Source organism: Protopterus annectens, chromosome 4.part1, assembly GCF_019279795.1.
Source record: "Protopterus annectens isolate FY-2018-M chromosome 4.part1, PAN1.0, whole genome shotgun sequence".
NCBI lineage: Eukaryota > Metazoa > Chordata > Ceratodontiformes > Protopteridae > Protopterus > Protopterus annectens.
The window spans coordinates 82832930-82855073 of NC_056734.1; positions in this window are offsets into that span (position 1 = coordinate 82832930).

Here is a 22144-nt window from a genome sequence, read left to right on the forward strand (position 1 = left end):
TGACCTCATTTTGATTCTAGTTGCAAATACAGCATTGATGATGACTTGAATGAGTTGTTTAGCAGAATTTATGTTTCTTTTGGATAATGTGTCATTCTGCTTGAACATTTGGCATTCATACTAATTAAAGTAGAGCCAGAGATGCTGGATATGTTGTTCTCTTTATCCTCCAAATCAACAGCTGAGAAGAAGACATGAGCATTGTGGTGTAGAGTGATAAATCCCTAACTCTGGCCAAAGATTCAGATAGTGGGTCATGCATCTGAGGCACTGACAGTGAAAGATGGGAGTGCCCATCCCACTGATTGAAGTATTTCTCTAGGCATTCACCACAGGGAGTATGGTCCAAAGAGGGCAGTAGCCCTTGATTGCAATAGGTGAATGCAGGGGATGGTGGAATGCAAAGGGGTAGGTCATAAATAGAAAAATCCTCTGGTGGAAGAAACCTTTGACACTACCCCTCACCCCACCCCACCCCGAAGGACATCCTTAGGTTCTACATGCAAAAGAGCACTGGGTAGCTGGAAAGAATTAAACAGAGAGGGAATTAGAATACAAATAAGAACAAAATAAACATCTGAGAACAAGAGGAAAGTCCTATGACCTGGAGTAGAATATTTCTGTATTTAAAATGCAGAGTAACAGTTCTGCTTTGAGTTGTTGATACATTTTCTTAATTATACACTTTACTGTTTGAGTAACTTTTTCAACCTGAATATCTGATTGAGGATCTATTAATGAAGATATGATGTGTTGGAGATTTCTTTGCTAGGAAAATACTCTGAACTATTTACTCGCCAACTTCTGACTATTACCTGTAGTAAAGCATGAATAAAATGCTGAGAAACAAAAAGATTTCAAAGTGCTATAACAGGCTGAGACAGCATATATTTGAGTTCAACAGCCTCAGGGTATTTGGAATAGTAGTCAACATAAATAACATACTGAATTTCCCTGAAAAGGCCCCAGTCATGTAGATGATCTGGAATGTCATAAGAAAACATTAGAAAACATTACATCTTTAGAGCTGCTTGTGTGTTATGTACGAAAGACTTGAAGGTTATTTACTATCATTTAATACCAAAATAAAAAAAAAACACCCTTTCTTTGTACTTGGCAAATGTATAAATATGTTTTTTTTTTTTTCCTTTTACATAAGTTTGTATAACTCAGGTGATACAGTCAGTCAGAATTGAGCTTTGGTCCTTGTGGGTCATAGATTCCATCATGACAGATGTAGTAGACTTGAATCAGGAGGGTCATTTCCCTTTTGCCATCTTACCATCCTGTTAGTTTAAACATTTCTTGAAAACTGTAACTTTGAAGAAATTCCAACAATTTATATGAAGAATAGACTTTGTCAGTACTGGATTTAGCAATTTCTTCTGAGAAGCTTTTCACTGTCCCTGTGCCTTGTGATCCCACATAACTGTACTTTGTGGCAGTGCCTTTTGATCCCACTTAATTATACACTGTATCTGTGCGATGTGATCCCACATAACTATACATTGTGCCTGTGCCGTGTGATCTCACATAACTATACATTGTGTCAATGCCCCTGTGATCCCACATAACTATACATTGTGCCTATGCAATGTGATCCCACATCACTGTATATTGTGTCTGTGCCCTGTGATCCCACATAACTATACATTGTGCCTGTGCCCTGTGATCCCACATAACTATACATTGTGCCTGTGCCCTGTGATCCCACATAACTATACATTGTGCCTGTGCCCTGTGATCCCACATAGCTATACATTGTGCCTGTGTCCTGTGATCCCACATAGCTATACATTGTGTCAGTGCCCTGTGATCCCACATAACTGTACATTGTGCCTGTGCCCTGTGATCCCACATAACTGTACATTGTGTCTGTGCCCTGTGATCTCACATAATGATACATTGTGCCTGTGCCCTGTGATCCCATATAACTGTTGATTGTGCCTGTGTCCTGTCATCCCACATAACTGTACCTTGTGGCTGTGCCTTTTGATCCCACTTAAATATACACTGTATCTGTGCCGTGTGATCTCGCATAACTGTACATTGTGTCTGTGCCCTGTGATCCCACATAACTATACATTGTGTCTGTGCCCTGTGATCCCACATAACTGTACATTGTGTCTGCACCCCGTGATCCCACATAACTGTACATTGTGTCTGTGCCCTGTGATCCCACATAACTGTACATTGTGCCTGTACCCTGTCATCCCACATAACTGTACATTGTGTCTGTGCCCTGTGATCCCACATAACTGTACATTTTGTCTCTGCCCTGTGAGCCCACATAACTGTACACTGTGTCTGTGCCCTGTGATCCCACATAACTATACATTGTGTCTGTGCTCTGTGATCCCACATAACTATACATTGTGTCTGTGCCTTGTGATCCCACATAATTGTACATTGTGTCTATGCCCCGTGATACCACATAACTGTACATTGTGTCTGTGCCCTGTGATCCCACATAACTGTACATTGTGCCTGTGCCCTGTGATCCCACATAACTGTACATTGTGTCTGTGCCCTGTGATCCCACATAACTATATATTGTGTCTGTGTCCTGTGATCCCACATAACTGCACATTGCGCCAGTGTCCTGTGATCCCACATAACTGTACATTTTGCCTGTGCCCTGTGATCCCACACAACTGTACATTGTGCCTTTGTCCTGTGATCCCACATAACAGCACATTGTGCCAGTGTCCTGTGATCTCACATAACTGTACATTGTGGCGGTGCCTTTTGATCCCACTTAACTATACACTGTATCTGTGCGATGTGATCCCACATAACTATACATTGTGCCTGTGCCATGTGATCTCACATAACTATACATTGTGTCTATGCCCTGTGATCCCACATAACTATACATTGTGCCTATGCAATGTGATCCCACATAACTATACATTGTGTCTGTGCCCTGTGATCCCACATAACTATACATTGTGCCTGTGCCCTGTGATCCCACATAACTATACATTGTGCCTGTGTCCTGTGATCCCACATAGCTATACATTGTGTCTGTGCCCTGTGATCCCACATAACTGTACATTGTGCCTCTGCCCTGTGATCCAACATAACTGTACATTGTGTCTGTGCCCGGTGATCTCACATAACTATACATTGTGCCTGTGCCCTGTGATCCCATATAACTGATGATTGTGCCTGTGTCCTGTCATCCCACATAACTGTACCTTGTGGCTGTGCCTTTTGATCCCACTTAAATATACACTGTATCTGTGCCGTGTGATCTCACATAACTGTACATTGTGTCTGTGCCCTGTGATCCCACATAACTATACATTGTGTCTGTGCCCTGTGATCCCACATAACTGTACATTGTGTCTGCACCCCATGATCCTACATAACTGTACATTGTGCCTGTGCCCTGTCATCCCACATAACTATACATTGTGTCTGTGCCCTGTGATCCCACATAACTGTACATTGTGCCTGTGCCCTGTGATCCCACATAACTATACATTGTGTCTGTGCCTTGTGATCCCACATAATTGTACATTGTGTCTATGGCCCATGATACCACATAACTGTACATTGTGTCTGTGCCCTGTGATCCCACATAACTGTACATTGTGCCTGTGCCCTGTGATCCCACATAACTGTACATTGTGTCTGTGCCCTGTGATCCCACATAACTATATATTGTGTCTGTGCCCTGTGATCCCACATAATTATACATTGTGTCTGTACCCTGTGATCCCACATAACTGTACATTGTGTCTGTGCCCTGTGATCCCATATAACTGTACATTGTGCCTGTGCCCTGTGATCCAACATAACTATACATTGTGCCTGTGTCCTGTGATCCCACATAACTGTACATTGTGCCAGTGTCATGTGATCCCACATAACTGTACATTTTGCCTGTGCCCTGTGATCCCACGCAACTGTACATTGTGCCTTTGCCCTGTGATCTAACTTAACTATACATTGTCTGTGCCCTGTAATCCCACATAACCGTACATTGTGCCTGTGCCCTGTGATCCTACATAACTATGTATTGTGCCTGTGCCTTTTGATCCCACATAACTATACATTGTGCCTGTGCCCTGTAATCCCACATAACTATACATTGTGCCCTGTGATCCCACATAACTATACATTGTGCCTGTGCCCTGTAATCCCACATAACTATACATTGTGCCCTGTGATCCCACATAACTATACATTGTGCCTGTGCCTTGTGATCCCACATAAGTATACATTGTGCCTGTGTCCTGTGATCCCACATAGCTATACATTATGTCTATGCCCTGTGATCCCACATAACTGTACATTGTTCCTGTGCCCTGTAAGCCTACATAACTATACATTGTGCCTGTGTGTTGTGATCCCACATAACAATACATTGTGCCTGTGCCCTGTGATCCAACATAACTATACTTTGTGTCTGTGCCCTGTGATCCTACATAACTATATTTTGTGCCTGTGCTGTGGGATCTTACATAACTATACATTGTGCCTGTGCCCTGTGATCACACATAAATGTACATTGTGCCTGTGCCCTGTGATCTCACATAACTGTACATTGTGTCTGTGCCCTGTGATCCCACATAACTATGCATTGTGCCTGTGCCCTGTGATCCCACATAACTGTACATTGTGTCTGTGCCCTGTGATCCCACATAACTATACATTGTGTCTGTGCCCTGTGATCCCACATAACTGTGCATTGTGCCTGTGCCTTGTGATCTCACATACCCATAACTGTACATTGTGCCTGTGCCCTGTGATCCCACATAACTGCACATTGTGCATGTGCCATGTGCCATGTGCTCTGTGATCCCACATAACTGTACATTGTGCATTTCCCATGTGCCCTGTGATCCTACATAACTATACATTGTGCCTGTGCCCTGTGATCTCACACAGCTGTACATTGTGCCTGTGCCCTGTGATCCCACATAACTATACATTTTGCCTGTGCCCTGTGATCCCGCACAACTGTACATTGTGCCTGTGCCCTGTGATGCAACATAACTATACATTGTCTGTGCCCTGTGATGCCACATAACCATACATTGTGCCTGTGCCCTATGATCCTACATAACTATACATTGTGCCTGTGCGTTTTGATCCCACATAACTATACATTGTGCCTGTGCCCTGTAATCCCACATAACTATACATTGTTCCCTGTGATCCCACATAATTGTACATTGTGCCTGTGCCCTGTGATCTTATATAACTATACATTTTGCCTGTGCCTTTTGATCCCACATAACTATACATTGTTCCTGTGCCCTGTAATCCCACATAACTATACATTGTGCCTGTGGCCTGTAATCCCACATAACTATACATTGTGTCTGCGCCCTATGATCCTACATAACTGTACATTGTGCCTGTGCCTTGTTATCCCACATAAATATACATTGTGCCTTTGCCCTGTGATCCCACATAGCTATACATTATATCAGTGCCTTGTGATCCCACATAACTGTACATTGTGCCTGTGCCCTGTGTTCCCACATAACTGTACCTTGTTCCTGTGCCCTGTGATCCTACATAACTATACATTGTGCCTGTGCGTTTTGATCCCACATAACAATACAAACTGTACATTGTGTCTGTGCCCTGTTATCCCGCATAACTATATTTTGTGCCTGTGCCGTGTGATCCTACTTAACTATACATTTCGCCTGTGCCCTGTGATCACACATAACTGTACATTGTGCCTGTGTCCTGTGATCTAACATAACTATACATTGTGTCTGTGCCCTATGATCCCACATAACTATACATTGTACTCTATATGTGAGAATCTTTATCTTTTCAATGTGCAAATCCCTCTCTGTCTCTCTGTCTCTAATTGATCCCACATAACTGTACATTGTACTCTGTATCTGAGAATCTTTATTTTTGGGACTGTGCAAATCAGTCTGTCTCTCCTCTCTCTGGTGGATCCAACCTAATTGTACACTACACTCTATTTCCTCTAATTTGCATCTTTGTGAATATACAAATTCTCTCTCTCTCTCTTTCTGATTTATCCCACCCAACTGTACATTGCTCTCTATTTCTGAAAATCTTTTTTTTCAGACTGTGCAAATCACTCTCTCTCTCTGCCTCTGTGACTGATCCCACATAACTATAAATTGCACTCTTTTTCTGAGAATCTTTATCTTTGTGACTGTGCAAATCACACTCTCTCTCACTACACTGCACCACCCAGTACATTGCATTTGCATTTATACATTATGAAATAACTGAACCATGCACATAAATTATCATCCATGCATTCCTAATGTTACTTTAGAGAAATGACATACTTGAAACATTAGATAGTTGAACAAATAATTTTAGTCTGTGCTCACAATATGTTAGTGATGGAGTATTAGACACAGAGACAGAATTTCTTAGGACTGGTTGTTTAATGATCTTTCAGAAATGATGTTACACTCAACCGTATTATCTTACTTAAATGTGAGGAATACATTATTTATGTACAGTTTTTCAGTTCAGTGATTTTTTTTTTCATTGGCTCCTGTGTTGAGTTCCCCTGGTCACTAAAGAAACATTACCTCATACTCACAGGCACAATGATTCCTGAACTTTATTAACACAATACTCTTAGCCAGATAGTTTGCACAAGCTATAGGTCATCCTCTATATCTAGAATTCCATAACTTGAATCTAGAACTATTGGAGGCACTTACAATTAAACCAAATAACTTATTTGTGGGAGACATTAACTACTTCTCTATGTACGGAGAAAAATACATTGCCTCATACTCATAAGCACAATGATTCCTGGACTTTATTACTGGGTTTGTCTTTATTGGTCTGAATTTGTCCATAAATAAACTTAAAATGAAAAACGTCATAGACATTCAGAATTGCCATATAGCTGAAACACCTGATGTCCTTAAAGGGTCATTTTCATATATCCCATTTTGCCTCTAATACAAGCGGTTTAAGGAATCATACAGCCTTGCTAGATTTTGCTTTTGGTTTTTACTGATTGTTTTTTCTGTGTGACCTTTTTACTCATTGTTTTAGTTTGCTGGACTTTATTAACACAAATACCCTTGACCAGATAGTATGCACACCCACCAGAGATTCAAACATACTGGATCTGGTACTACCCGATATGGGAGAGTGCTGCACCATCCGCCCCCCATGTCACTTCCTCACTGGTGAGGTCGGACCACAAAGCTGTCTCCTTCAAAATAAAAATGAACTTAGTAACCCCAGCAAACCCTGTAACAGTTAGTAACTATTGCAAAGCAACTAAATCCTATTAAGTGATAGTATGTCAAATTTCAGTGCCCCTTTCCAAGCCCAGGTTCACAGCAGTCTATCCAGATTTGTTCACAGAGACCCTGTACAACCATGTAAATGGCTGTATAGAGCCTGCTGCACCTACCAGAAGTAAGCCCAAAGCAATCTCTAAAAAGAGATCCACAACTTTGGTATTCTAACCTTAATAGGTTATATAACAAAAGGAAAAAAGTCATGGCTAAAATAAGGAAGAACAACTCCCATAATGATAGAAACTGTCTAATTATATTAAACTAAACAGGAAAGCAAAAGAACTAATTAAATCCAACAAGGCCAATTATGAAGTCAAGATAGCCTCAAAGTCTAAAGATAACCATAAGACCTTCTAGGGTTAGGCTCGGAACCTCAAAGGCAGCACATATCAGTGTGTTGAATTGGTGGTCAGTGGTGTCACCTTCACTGAGCAGAAAGACATAGCGAATTTGCTGGCTGACAAATTCATCTCAGACTTCACCCCCCACCTCCCTCTATGAAATACTTATTAGCATAACCCTCCCTCCAACTATTAACAGGGAACAGTTCCTTACTGTGCTTACTAAGCCCAAAAACACAGCCTCAGTGGACCCCGACAATATCACAAGATACCTCCTAAATAGCTTGAAACATTACCCAACAGTACGACTTGAGTCACTTTTCAACTATAACCTCAAAACCATCTTTGTACCACGAGAATGGAAGAATGCAATGGTTATCCCACTTCACAAGGGTAAACCAGCAATTGACCCTGGAAACTAAAGACCTCTTTTTCTGTCTAGTCTAATATTCAAAGGCATAGAATGAATTATTGAAACGATCAATAGAGACATAGGCAACCTTCTGACACTGGACCCAGACCAGTTTGGCTTTGTCAAGGGAAAGACATGCTTACTAAACTTGGTTGACTTCTATGAGAAGTTGCCAATGCAATCGACGACAGGAAAATAGTACATGCCATCTATCTGGACCTGGCTAAGGTGTTTGATATGATTCTTCACAAATGTATAATAGACAGACTCATCAAACTGGGCATAACCCCCTATATAACTCATTGGATTACCAGCTGGATCACGGACAGGGCCCAGGAAGTCAGGATTGCTGATACCACCTCCACAAGAGACTGGTCATCAGCAAGGTACCTCGGGGCTCCATGCTGGGACTGCTCCTATTTGGCATCTACATTTTGGTAGTAAAGGCTGATGTCAAAGGCTTCTGGTTGACAAAGTTCACAGATGATACAAATTGGGAGCAATCATAGATTACTCCATTACACAAACATTTTACAAGTGGGTCTAACACAGGCAAATGATTGGTGCCAAAGTTATTGAGTAAAACTCAAATGACAAGAAATGCATTATAGTGTCTTTAGAGAAAAATGCCACCCAGGCTAATTACTCCATTGATAAGATACCCAGAAGCATTGACCTGATAGTCCGGGTTCTGGGAACATATTGAGACAGTAATCTGGTCTTTGACTAACATGTGGCCAATGTATTAAGAAAATCATTCTATGTCATCCAACTTATAAGTAAGGCATGGCATCCAGGTCCAATAAAGTCATAATGCGACTTTATTTGGCCCTTATCAGACCCATCATTGAGTGTAATGCCAATGTTGGCATGCACCTGACCAGACATATGCAACAGCTGGAATAGGTTCCTTATGAGGAGAATCCAGGATATAAACGCATTGTCCTATATGAGTCACCTTAAAGCCCTACCTCTTTACTCTGTCGCATGGAGGTTACTGAGAGGCATCTTCTAATCCAGCTCTGGTGGACCTTTTGCACATCCACAAAATGAACAGTATCAGAGCCTCTAGATCCAAGGATTTAAATTTAGCTTATTACATAAATAAGACATGTTGTTGAGAGAAATATGTCTCAGAGAAAACCCATGCTCTGGAACAGGCTCCCCAGCCATGTGAAGCAGAGTCCATCTCTAACCCTATGTAAGTGTAACCTTGACCAATGGATGAGAACTTGGAAATTCACCCCAGATCTGGCAGAAATGTCTGTGATAAACAGAGGCATATACTAATGCCCAAACTAACATATCCCGCTACATAACCTTTAGAAACGTTCTAACTAACATACCTCCTCCTAATAAACACCTATGGTACACAATTGGGTTGGATTGCACAGCTAGACTTATAAAGGCTCTGGTGGTCATTAGCCTAGTATATGCCTATGAACCTATGAACACAGTCTCAACTGCCACAAATAGATTATTGTTTGGTGATGATTGCTCCATTTGAGTAATGGACAATTTGTTGACTGCCCTTGTAAAACAGGTTTTTTACTTATTTTCTAGACTTGCATATCTGCAGAAAATGATTACTTAACCAGATTTATGACACTCTCTGTTATGAGGTGGTCATATTATTTTACTGTGCTTGTAACCACACATTGAACAAATCCGCAGTAGTGGTGCTGCGGTAGCATTGTTGCCTCACAGCAAGACGTTGTCCCGTTCGATTCTCAGAGCGTCTTCTGTGTGGAGACATGCGTGAATGGGCATGCCTTCGTTGAAGGTTGTACATCAGGGCTGGTAACTTGGCACGTAAAAATCCACTACCAAACATTAGCGGACCGGAGTTCCGCTGTGGCGACCCCTAACCCCATAAGCCGAAAGACACAACAACAACAACAACATAACCACACATTGAGCAGAATAGGAGCTGCTGAACCAAGCACCCTTCACTCTTAACTATGCCACCATCAGACTCAAGCGTTACTAAAGTCTGCTTTGGTTATAGCATTTCTCACATTGTGCATTGACATAAGATTATCAGTTTTTTATTACCAGCTGACCTTAGCTTCATTTTATTATTACACACTTCCAACATATTCTGCAAGCTCTTTTACTTGAGCACTGATTAATTTTCACTGCTCAACAGCCACATTTTTGTCTAATGTTAATGTTATTCAGACAAATGTTTATCCTGTAATATGCCTTCTTTTAGGTTCATAGGTTCATAGATTAGTACTAAGCTAACTGCCTTTGCAAGCCTAGCCAATTATCCCTTGTGAGACTCAAACCCTGCATCTTGTGTTTGTAAGGCAAACACCTTAACCATTAGGCCACCCTCCCAACCCTTTATACTACATACAATTCCATTGCTCATCATTGAATCAGATGAAGCACCAAACTTGCAATCTTTAGCTCTTTAACTTTAGTCAGTTACATATGCATCAACAGATTTTGTGAACCCTGATTTCTACTGGAAAACAAATTGTATATCTATATCTATATGGCAAGTTCTTCACAGACTTACCATACTGCTGAAACTCATTGCTATGGCACCTAAGTTAAATGGGCTAAATACCATAATCTCATTATTATTTCAAAACCACCAAAACACTCACAATAAAGAGGATATATATATATATATATATATATATATATATATATATATATATATGTGTGTGTGTGTGTGTGTGTGTATATATATATATATATATATATATATATATATGTGTGTGTATATATATATATATATATATATATATGTGTGTGTATATATATATATATATATATATCTTGGACAGAGTAAAAGAAAGTTTAAAATCAGGTTGCAGGAACACATTAGAGATATTAAAAACATAAAGTAGAACGTTCTATTGCAGTTCATTTTATGGAAAGACATAACAGTGACTACACACTGTTGCAAGCCACAGTTTTAGAAAAAGTGTTTGTCAGATTTGGTGATATTGCATTGTTAAAAAAATATATTGTTGTACAAGGAAGCTGTTCTCATTTTAAAGTACAATACTCTTTTACCTGAGAGATTGAATCTTGAGTTGAATTGGAAGTATTTTCTCTAGTTAATTAATTATTTTATTGTTTAATTACTTTATTGCTTTATATATACTTACTCTTTGCAGTATTCAGTCAGGAGAAATGGAAGTTTACTCAAGCAGTTCACTCGGCCCCCATTTACATCTACAAAAGGCATACCTCTCGACTGTCCTTAATTTCCAAGGGACCTCCCTGATTTTGATTCAGATGTTAGCTTTGTCCCTGTTAACTCATCCTAGCCCTACTTTGTGAGAAAATGCAGTAAATTACATTTAATAATGACAATAACCAGAGATGCAGCCTTCAGTTACCTCAGAAAATATATAATTCATGTTCCCTTATTCTGTTAATATCTCAAGTTATTAGCACTAATATTTTAAAAGTGTCCCTGATGCCCCGGATTATTTCTGGACTTGCACCTTATTCTGTTGAAAATTGTTCCTGATTGGTTGAGATGCATGACAGCATCATTTCACTTAGCTTATCATAGGATCATAGGAGTTTACTAGGCTATCGAAGTGGAGGTCATTTCAAGGCTAGCCGTTTCATCCCAATGTAATACCATAGATATGCTAGTCATATACCCAGAACTGTATTTAGTAATGACTGTTCATGTCCAGGAGGGTTGTGGGCAGTATCCCCAGTAAGAATTTACAGTGCCCCATCTACTTGTCCATGTTTCTCTTCAACAGTGTCATAGAGGTGTTCTGTTTCACATGAATTGATAGCCTATTCCAAAGATGCAGCAGTAACTGGGAAACACATCTATCCCTGCAGCATGTCCTATTTAAGTTGCAGGCCATATTTAGGTCCCTGAAATGGGTAGCTGTAGTCCCTTTTGATTTATGGATATGTAGCAAGTTCATTAGGTTTCGGTCTAAAATTGCTGTATAAGCCAGAGATAAGTCTCCCCTAAGAAGTCTATATGATACAGAGTATAGTAACAGGGACTTTAGTCAGTCTGTGTAAGGCACATGCTGGAGTCCCTTGATCTTCTTTGTTAGAAAGGTCTGAGGTCTCTTCAATTGCTGCAGGTGCATTGTACAGTACATGCCAAATGGGGAGTTATACTCAATTATGGGCCAGATTAGTGCCAAGTATAGAGGGGTTATAACCTCCTTTGCTCTTGAGGTGAAACCTTTAATAATCAAGTGTACTATGAAGAAAGCCTTCCTTACTACAGCAGATACATAGTGGTCGAAGTTAAGGTTGCAGTCACCTTGTGATCCCAGAACCCTTACCACTTTGTTTGTACTTAGGGTATTGTTGTTCATTTGATAGTATGAAGGGACATTGTTTTTGCTGAAAGGAATGATGATGCATGTCTTTGCATTCAGTTTGCGATCTTGACTAAGATACCAGTTGTTGGTCTGTGTAATACCCTCCTGAAGTAGGCTGACATCATTTGGGGATTCAATAATTGTACACAGTTTGCAATTGTCCACAAACTTGGTCGATCACAACACCTTAGTTCTGGCCTGAACTTCTGAGAGATATATACCAAACAATAGGGGGCCCAGCAGTGACCCCTCCGGCACCCTTTTTGTGACAGGTCTGCTGGTGCATGTAGAGTCACCTACTTTGATAGTGCATGTGTCTGGTTTATGAGCCAGTTGGCAACCCATCTCACAACAAAGGGGTTTACATTCAGTTTGCTAAGTTTGTCAGTAATACCTGAGTGTGAGATTGTGTTGAAAGCCTTTTCCAAGTCAAGGTATGCTGTGTGTGCACAGATTTACCCTCGTCAATGGCCCTGGTCACATTTTTGAAGAAATCAACCAGATTTAACGGGATTAAGCTGAATTGTGTTGGATACAGGGTGTGGAGGTCACCTATGTCTTTATTTATGAGGTTCATAATGATACGTTCTGTGGCCTTACAGAAGAGGCTGGTCAAACTTATGGGTCTGTAATTTCCTGGGTCTGTTGCTAGGCCCCCTTTGTGGAGGAGAATCATTGTTGCTGTTCTCCATTCCTCAGGAACAAAACTTGTGGTTAAGCTATGATGAAAAAGGGTACTTAATGGTGTTGCTATATCATGTTTTAGCCTGTTTAGAAGACAGCCTGGGATGCCGTCTGGTCCCACATAAGCTGTGTTTTTTGCCTTGGACAAGGCTTTAATGACCTGCTCTTTAGATACGTAGGGTGAGGGGAAAGTTTGAGTGAAGGTTTATGCTAAGTTTGGAGGGGATAAGGTAGTGCAGTTTTTACCAAACCTATCTGCTAGCAGGTTTACTTATCTCTGTGGAGTCAGAGTGTGTGTGTCACTAGTTCTGCACATGCTTGGGTACTACATTTTAGGCTACATATGTAGCTCTAAAAGGCCTTATGGTTATCCTTGGCTGCGCTTGCTAAATTTTTTCTCAAAGAAGCCCTTAGAGGATTTGACATGTTGCCTTATTTGTCTGTTGAGGCTGAGAAGGGTGCCTTTCCATTTTTGGGGCCTTGTCTTTGTTTTCTTGGACAGTAACTTTTTGAATTTATTGTAAAGTTTGTTGATGCTGGATGTCCACCATGGCAGCTTGTTTGTGTTTGGGCTTCTGGCTTTGATTTTTTCTGGTACAGCTGAGTCTATACACTTATGCAAGTGATTGTACAGTACTTTGGTGTAAGCTTCAGTGTAGTTACCACTTCCAGCTGGGGGTGGGGCTTGGAATGCATTTATACCTTCTCCTAGGAGGGTATAGTTTGCTTTGGTGTAGTGTTCTAGTCTGATTTCACCCTTTGTGAGTTTTGGTGTTAGTGTTGGCTCAAAGGTGACTGATTTATGGTCATATTTAACTAATGAGGGTCTGACATTTGCAGCAGTGCATCTGTTTGACATATTAGTGAGAACTCGATCTAGTATGTTTGTTCCTCTTGTTCGGGTATAAACAGTTTTTTCCAGGATATTTGAGTGAACAAAGTCAAGGAACGTTTGCGCTAGTGAGTTAGGGCTAAAGTAGGTTTCCCAGTTGATGTAGGGATAATTGAAATACTACATAACCAGAGTGTTCAGAAATATTTGGATTGACTCCAGTTTGGTCAAGTAAGCTTCATGCATGTCATGACCCATGGAGGGTGATCTATAGCTGGCTATGACTTGAATGTGGGTCTTACCCACATTAACCACAACTTGGAGTTGTCCAGTTTAACTAGATGGGAGGTGAATTTATCTCTAATATAGATAGAAAAACAGCTCCTTTGGTTCTCACACATTCATTTTGTGGTCTGAAGGTGTGGAATGCATTGTAGCCTAGCAAGGCCAAGGTACTCTCTGTGACTGCACAGGCACCTACATCTTCCAGTGATAGAAGTGCTTCTAGGGTGTGAGTTTTTGGTTTAAGCTCCTAGCATTTATCAGCATAACCCTCATTTTGTTATGATTGGCATATTTCACATTGGTAAGTTTGTTTTAGTGACCTTTCCAAAAAAAGGCACTATGGGGGAGACAAGAGCCTTTGTCAGCAGCCGAAAGCCTAGTGATGCCAGGTGCAAACTCTCTCTAGCAAAGCAACAAGTGTTGTCGACTATGGCTTTCCTGGTTGACAGAAACTGGATCCTCCTTGAATGACATCAAAAACTAAACCAATTATTGAAAGCAGTCATTTTTTGTTTATACTGTGGCATCATTCTAGGTGAGGGTAGTATGCTGCTCAAGGCTGGGGACATAACTGCCTGTGACACATACTCAGAGAGGTCAACAATGTCTCTCTTCATATAGTCCAGTGAGGTACATCTCAGGTCATTTACTCCAACATGAACTATGACAGAGTCATAATGGTATTTGTTGCTGAGAGCCCTGAGTGCATGCATGATCTGATGAATCCTGACACCAGACAGGCAGCTGATAGTGACTTTCTCCTTGTCCAACCTGTTGAGTGGGACATCAGTGTGTTTCATTATGGAGTCTCCAATGCCAAGAAAATTTGTTTTTTGAGTGTTATGCCTTAGGGGCTTGGTAGGTGAGACACTGGTGTTGCTATGTGTCATGGGTGCTGTGATAACTGTGTTAGTTGTAGCTGTCTTGTGTTTTGGAGGTATCTCGTGTTTCAGTAAGGTTTTTTAGAGAACCTTTTTGGTTGTTGATTTTTGTGTTTGATGCATACTATGTGTATGAATAGTGGTACTATGTGCATGAGTAGTGGTGGGTGAGTTGACAACCTCTTCAGTGTTACTGTTTCGAGTGTGAGAGAGCATGGATTCAATATTCTTGGTGTAGATACATCTCTCGCACTCTGTACTAGAGTGAGTTATTAGTAGAGGGCTGTCAGTGTACATGAGGCAATTGCTATACTGCCTCAAGAAACTCAGATCAAGAAGGTTGGCAGGAAAAACAAGAGTAGTCCAACTGTCCATAATGCTAGGTTGAAGAACTGTTATCATAAAGGGGGGGCTTTTCAGGACCGATCAAAGATGAGATCAGTGGATGGATATTTTTGCCGTTTTTTTTTTTTTTTTTTTTTGCTGGTGGTGTAATAGGTTACTGCTCACTGTCAGAATTTCTTTGACCAGATCATTACTAAGGATGAGGGTTACACTAATGTGCTATCTGTCTGGCTGTAAAACACAATTGTGTGGCAGTATGTGATGCTACATGACACTCATACAAGCAGAAACCTGCTCAAATGCAGGTCTTAAATACCAGAAGCTAAAAATGTGAAAACAAGCTTTAAAAAGGTTCAAAAGGACCAATGAGGATACTTACTCCAAGCCCTAGACCAACCACCCTTCACCAGACAGGTTCCAATCAGCACACTTCCAATCAAAGATGGCCTGGAAAATGTTTTTTCTTTGATTCCCCTCCCAAACCCCAGCTTCCACAACTAGGTAGTTAAGCATCAATGCATATGAGACACACTGGTCCTTCGTATCCTCCCCAACATATGAACCAACACTGATGAGTAGGCAGTTAGGACCTAGGGGTTACTCCTTCATCAGCTATGTGACACTTCTCTTTAATAACAAAATTATTTTCTTTAACTTCTTCTGTCCTCTTCAGTCTGACTCCTACCCCCTGGGACTCCTCCCCCATCCTACACCTAGTCATATATATAAATAATATATATATATATATATATATATATATGTATACTGCAGCACCTCCAATCTTGCACTCTCGTTCAGCATTATAGGGCAACATCTGCACTCCCTTCCTGATAGGATTTCATATCCCAACCTAATCCCCAGCCATAGCCTTCCCAGTCCTACTACTCAGTATTAAAAACTATTTCAGTTAATCAGGGATGTATTTCTATCACTTGTTATTTAGTTCAGTCTCAGGCAGGATATAAGTAAGGAGATAATATTGCTAGTACACCTTACTAATTCTTAATTTCTGTTAGGTTTATTAACATAGCATCCATTGTTGAATTTAAACAGAGATAAAAGAAGATTTCAGAAGAAGCCAGCCTTTCATTACAAGAATCTGGTACTACAGAAAATGATCCAACAGAGCCAGGTCAGACAATTTTGAAGAGAGGTACAACAGAGAACAATGAAGCAGGCAATACAGAAGAAGGTCCTGCATCCATGGACAACGTCCAGGAAGGAGGCTACATTACAAGATCTGAGGAACAATTGTCTGCATATCCATTCAGGAATGGGAGTTTCAAAGATACCCCCTAAGGTAGGAGAGCGAGAGCTACAAGTTGGGAATATAGATGAATTCTTAGGGTCTTTTATTGAAGCATTGAATGATGCAGGCAAGGGAGAGGTTAGATCACTTAATTGGTAGACAAAGTAACTCCACTACAGATGGAAGCACTAATTTTGTTATTACATATAACACCAGTACTTGATCATTCCCAGTCTTACCCTCAGCACCGCCAGTACAAGCATTTCTATAGCACCAGGTCATAACCGCAATATTTATTACAATGTTTTGATTAATCAGGAGAAAGTAAACAAGACACCATCTATCACCTCAAATATATCCAAGACAGTGAAGGAGAAGAGTTGGAGGGAAGAGTTCATTGATGTATTTTATTTAGTAGATGCTGAGGGCATTCAAAGGGTTATGGGCAACAATCTCAAGGAGCACAAAGATCTTATAAAGTCTTAGCAGTTTTAGACAGACACCAACCTAAAACTCTTAAGGTACCGGTCAATTGAGTAGCTGGTGTCATATATTACATGGCTGTAGTTCTAGAAAAGGATCCCTCAAAGGCCATTCATTTATTAGGTTATCCGCTCATAATCAGAGAAGCTCGTATGTTAAAGGGGGCTATGGCATAGTATGACTATGATCAAAGATTAAACACATTAAAATCTAAGGACAACCAAATGAAGTGGGACACTAAACATACTGACACTAGGCTCAGTGTCATGGTTGATTAACAGAGAATTGACCCTAGCCAGTCAGAAGAATGACCCTCCTCCCCCACCAAAGTCAGAACCTGTTGGGCTTTCATTGCAGGCAACTGTGGCTGGATTGCTTGCAGGTTCCCTCACATCTGCAAAGTTTGTGGATGGAGACTTGAAAAGAGACCACAGCTCTGTCTCTTGTGAGTCAGGCAGAGATCAGTACAGGTCAATAGAACAGGTCAGTTAAGGTTAATCATCTGTGAACTGAGGGGGTGGAGCTAGGAACTAAACCTTCTATTTTAAGGGGTAAAATAAAACATTTCAGAGCTTTACTAGAAAGGCTCACCCAGACTCTGCTACACTTTGCTGCGAGGGAAAGGTTAGTTTGCTTTTTATTTGTTGTATTACTATATTGCCTTTTTCTATTTTGAATACTGTGATTTGTGCTTTTAACTGCATATTGAAACTTGAAAAGAGACCACAGTTCTGTCTCTTGTGAGTCAGGCAGAAATTAGTACAGGTCAATAGAAAAGGTCAGTTAAGGTTAATCATCTGTGAACAGAGGGGGTGGAGCTAGGAACTAAACCTTCTATTTAAGGGGTAAAATAAAACATTTCAGAGCTTTACTAGAAAGGCTCACCCAGACTCTGCTACACTTTGCTGTGAGGGAAAGGTTAGTTTGCTTTTTATTTGTTCTATTACTTTATTGCCTTTTTCTATTTTGAATACTGTGATTTGTTTTATTTACCTTGTGTTTTACTTGTATTCTGCTTTTAACTGCATATTGAAACTTGAAAAGAGACCACAGCTCTGTCTCTTGTGAGTCAGGCAGAAATTAGTGCAGGTCAATAGAACAGGTCAGTTCAGGTTAATCATCTGTGAACTGAAGGGGTGGAGCTAGGAGATAAACATTCTATTTAAGGGGTAAAATAAAACATTTCAGAGCTTTACTAGAAAGGCTCACCCAGACTCTGCTACACTTTGCTGTGAGGGAAAAGTTAGTTTGCTTTTTATTTATTGTATTACTTTATTGCCTTTTTCTATTTTGAATACTGTGGTTTGTTTTATTAACCTTGTGTTTTACTTGTATTCTTCTTTTAACTGCATATTAAAACTTGAAAAGAGACCACAGCTCTGTCTCTTGTGAGTCAGGCAGAAATTTTTTCCCCAACCTTCCACCCAGTTACTGTAGTGTTCATAAACACCACTGTCTTTCTAGTTGCCTTCCCCTTATGTTAATTTGACCATATATCTCATTTCCTCTCTGTTTTACTGGCTTGTGTGAGTAAGCACAAAATTATCATTTTGTGAAATCACTCCCTTTCAACTATTTAAATTTATTGGCCATCCTACTGTATTTCATAGTACCAGAATACAAAAGTGACCACCCCCTTTCAATCTATATTGCTGTTTTAAAAATAGTGACTCTCCATTAAAACTTAACTTTTTAGACAGGTAAAACTTAAGTTACCTACTTTCATATCTAACTCCTCTAGTGCACACTGCAGTGTTTAGGATAAAAATGTTTTTTTCATCTTACCTTTAAGCATCCCTGTGACTAGCACTTGCTAAAAACCTGCTGGAAAGCACTAGGAAGTCTTAAACTGATACTAGCACTCAACTCTCCTTGTTAATAAGGAGAAATTAATTGTAGGCACTAAACAGCCTATAACTGCAAAGTACCTTGCTAAGGTAAGGGAAAACAGCTCTTGTACTATACAAAAAAAAAAGCACCAAACCAGGCATGACCAAGGGTCAGCTTCTGGTGATTTCTCCTGTCCACCTGGTGAATCTGGGCATACTGGGGCAATGCAGCAATTGCCTCATGTACGCAGACAACCCTCTCCTCCTACCACCCAACACTACAACCTGTAAGAGATGCACTTACATAGCCAAACTAGAAACAAAGCTCTCTCCACCCAAGATTGTGCTAGACAGTCAAGAGGAGAAGGTTAACACCCGCACTACACCTCAAGCAACACATAGCCCTTCTAAACCCACTCCACAACACCCACACATAGCAACACTAAACCCACATATGTGGAGGCCCTTAACAGTAACTTGCCCAAGCAACAAGGACCTCCAAAGCTGAAAAGCAAACAAACACCAATCACAACCAAAGTGTCACATAGCTCACAATACCAGTGTGCCACCCAACAACAGCCCCTAAGACAAGACAACTTACCTAACACCTTAGTGATAGGTGACTCTATAGTCAGGCACACTGATATCCCACTCACTAGGCTGAACAAGGAGAAAATTATGGTCAGCTTCCTGTCGGATGCCAGGATCTGCCACATAATGCATGCCCTCAAGTCACTCCACAACAGGTACAAATATGACTCTGTCATTATCCATGTTGGAGTGAATGACTTGAGATGTACCTCCCTGGACTTCATGAAAAGAGACATGGAAGAGCTCTCAGATCATGTGGTCCAGGCAGGTATGACCCTAGCCCGGAGTAGCATCCTGTCTTCACCCAGAATGATACCACAGTATAAGGACAAAATGATTGACTTCAACAATTAGCTAAGCTTCTGGGGTCATTCAAAGGGGATCCAGTATCTGTCTGCCTGGGATGACATGATCGACAGACCACGATGCTTTGCCAGAGATGGTCTGCACCTGTCCCCCCTGGGATTCAGGTTACTGGCTAAGGCTCTTGCCACCCCTATAGTGCCTTTTTTAGGCAAAGTTCAAAGGACATAACCACCACCGTAACAGGTACAAGCATGCAAAATCTGAAGGTAATGCTACTCAATGCTAGAAGTCTAAACCTCAAAATGCACTCTCTCAAGGCACTCCTAAAAATGGAGAACATTGATATCTGTGCAGTAACTGAGACCTACTTCAAGGCTCCAGAGAGCACCCCTGCAATACCAGGCTACAACTCTTACCACACTTTTCGGCCAACAAACCAGGACCGAAAAACTAAAGGTGGAGGAGTGTCCATTTTCACCAAGGATATTCAAAGCACCAGGCTAGTTGCCCAACACAATACATCTGAAATTCTCCAGGTGCAACTAACACTAGGTAAGACTGAAATCCAAATTGTAGCTTGCTACAGATCCTGCACCATGCCCCAAGATTCTCACTACACCTTTCTAAACATACCAGAAAATATTAAGATAAAACCAAACACCCTAATACTGGATGATTTCAACTACCCTGCCATTAACTGGAAAAACTACTCATGTACAAACACCTTTGCCCAATGGTTCTTGGATTTCATAAATTCCAACACCCTGGATCAACTAATCCTTAGTCCCACCAGGGGCTCCAATATCTTAGACCTGGTCATTACCAACATGGGAAATCGATGCTCCATACCTATGGTCACCCCCTCGTTGGTCAGGTCTGACCATAAGCTAATCACCCTTGACATCCACATCCCACCCCCACCCCACCCCCAGTAAGGAAACCTCAATAAAAAACTTTTCCAAAGCCAACTTCATTCTACTCGTCAGAAGTGACAAATTTCATGACACATATGCAGACAGGAACTGAAAGTTTGACTGCTGAATCCTATACTAAGGCACTGTATGAGCACATCCACTGATGGATGAATCGTGCTATCCCCAATAGAACCAAGATGCTCTCCTCCAAAAAAAGGAAGCCAATCTGGTGGTCCCTTGCCATAAACAAATTTTTACAACAAAAGGAAGAAACTGTTGCAGAAAAGAGGAAAATCCGAGGATGCAAAAAACTCCCTTACCAGCCTCAGTAAGAAGCTGAGATCCCTCAAAAAATTTTCCCAAGCTAGTTACAAAAATAAAATTGCCAAAGATTCCAAAGACAACCACAAGGCATTCTATAGCTATGTCAAGAATCTAAATGGCAATGCTCAGATCTGCTCTGAGCTACAACAGAATGGCATTAAATATACTGATCCCAAGGATATTGCCAATATCCTGGCATATCGATTCAGTGCAGATTTCACCCCCCTCTCACCCCCTAAAGGGCCCATCTCAATACCGAAAGATTGCTAAATCCAGTAATAACAGCCACACAGGTAAAAAACTCACTCTCCAAAGCTAAGGATACAGGATCCATGGGACCAGATGACATCCCAGGCTATGTACTACATGAACTACAAAATGAACTGGCACCTCACCTAAGTGTCATGTTTAATAATAGCCTCACCTCAGGCTTCGTGCAACTGAGTGGTGCACAGCTACAGTTATCCCACTCCACAAGGGAGGATCCACCTTGGATCCTGAGAACTACTGCCCCATCAGTCTGATGAGCCTGATCTGCAAGGCCATGGAACGTATTATCATGGAACTTATAAACAAAGACATTGGCAACCTTCAAACACTGGACCCCATGCAGTTTGGGATTGTGAAGGGCTGATTTTGTCTCCGGAACCTGATTGACTTCTTTGAAACAGTCTCCAGAGCCATAGACAAGGGTAAGGTGGTCCACACAGCCTATCTGGACCTTGCCAAGGCCTTCAAAACCATCCCCCACTCTGGAATCATAGATAAACTTACTAAGCTGGGCATTAATCCTTACATCACTCGATGGATTGCCAACTGGCTTACTGACAGAACCCACACTGTAAAAGTAGCTGACTCCAAATCCAGCTCCAGACAAGTGACAAGTGGAGTACCTCAGGGTTCAGTCCTTGGACCGCTCTTGTTTGGCATCTACTTCTCTGAAGTACAGGCCAACACTAAGGGCCTCTGACTAACAAAGTTCGCAGATGACTGCAAACTGGGAGCCATTACTGAATCCCCAAATGATGTGGATATTCTACAAAAGGGCATTACA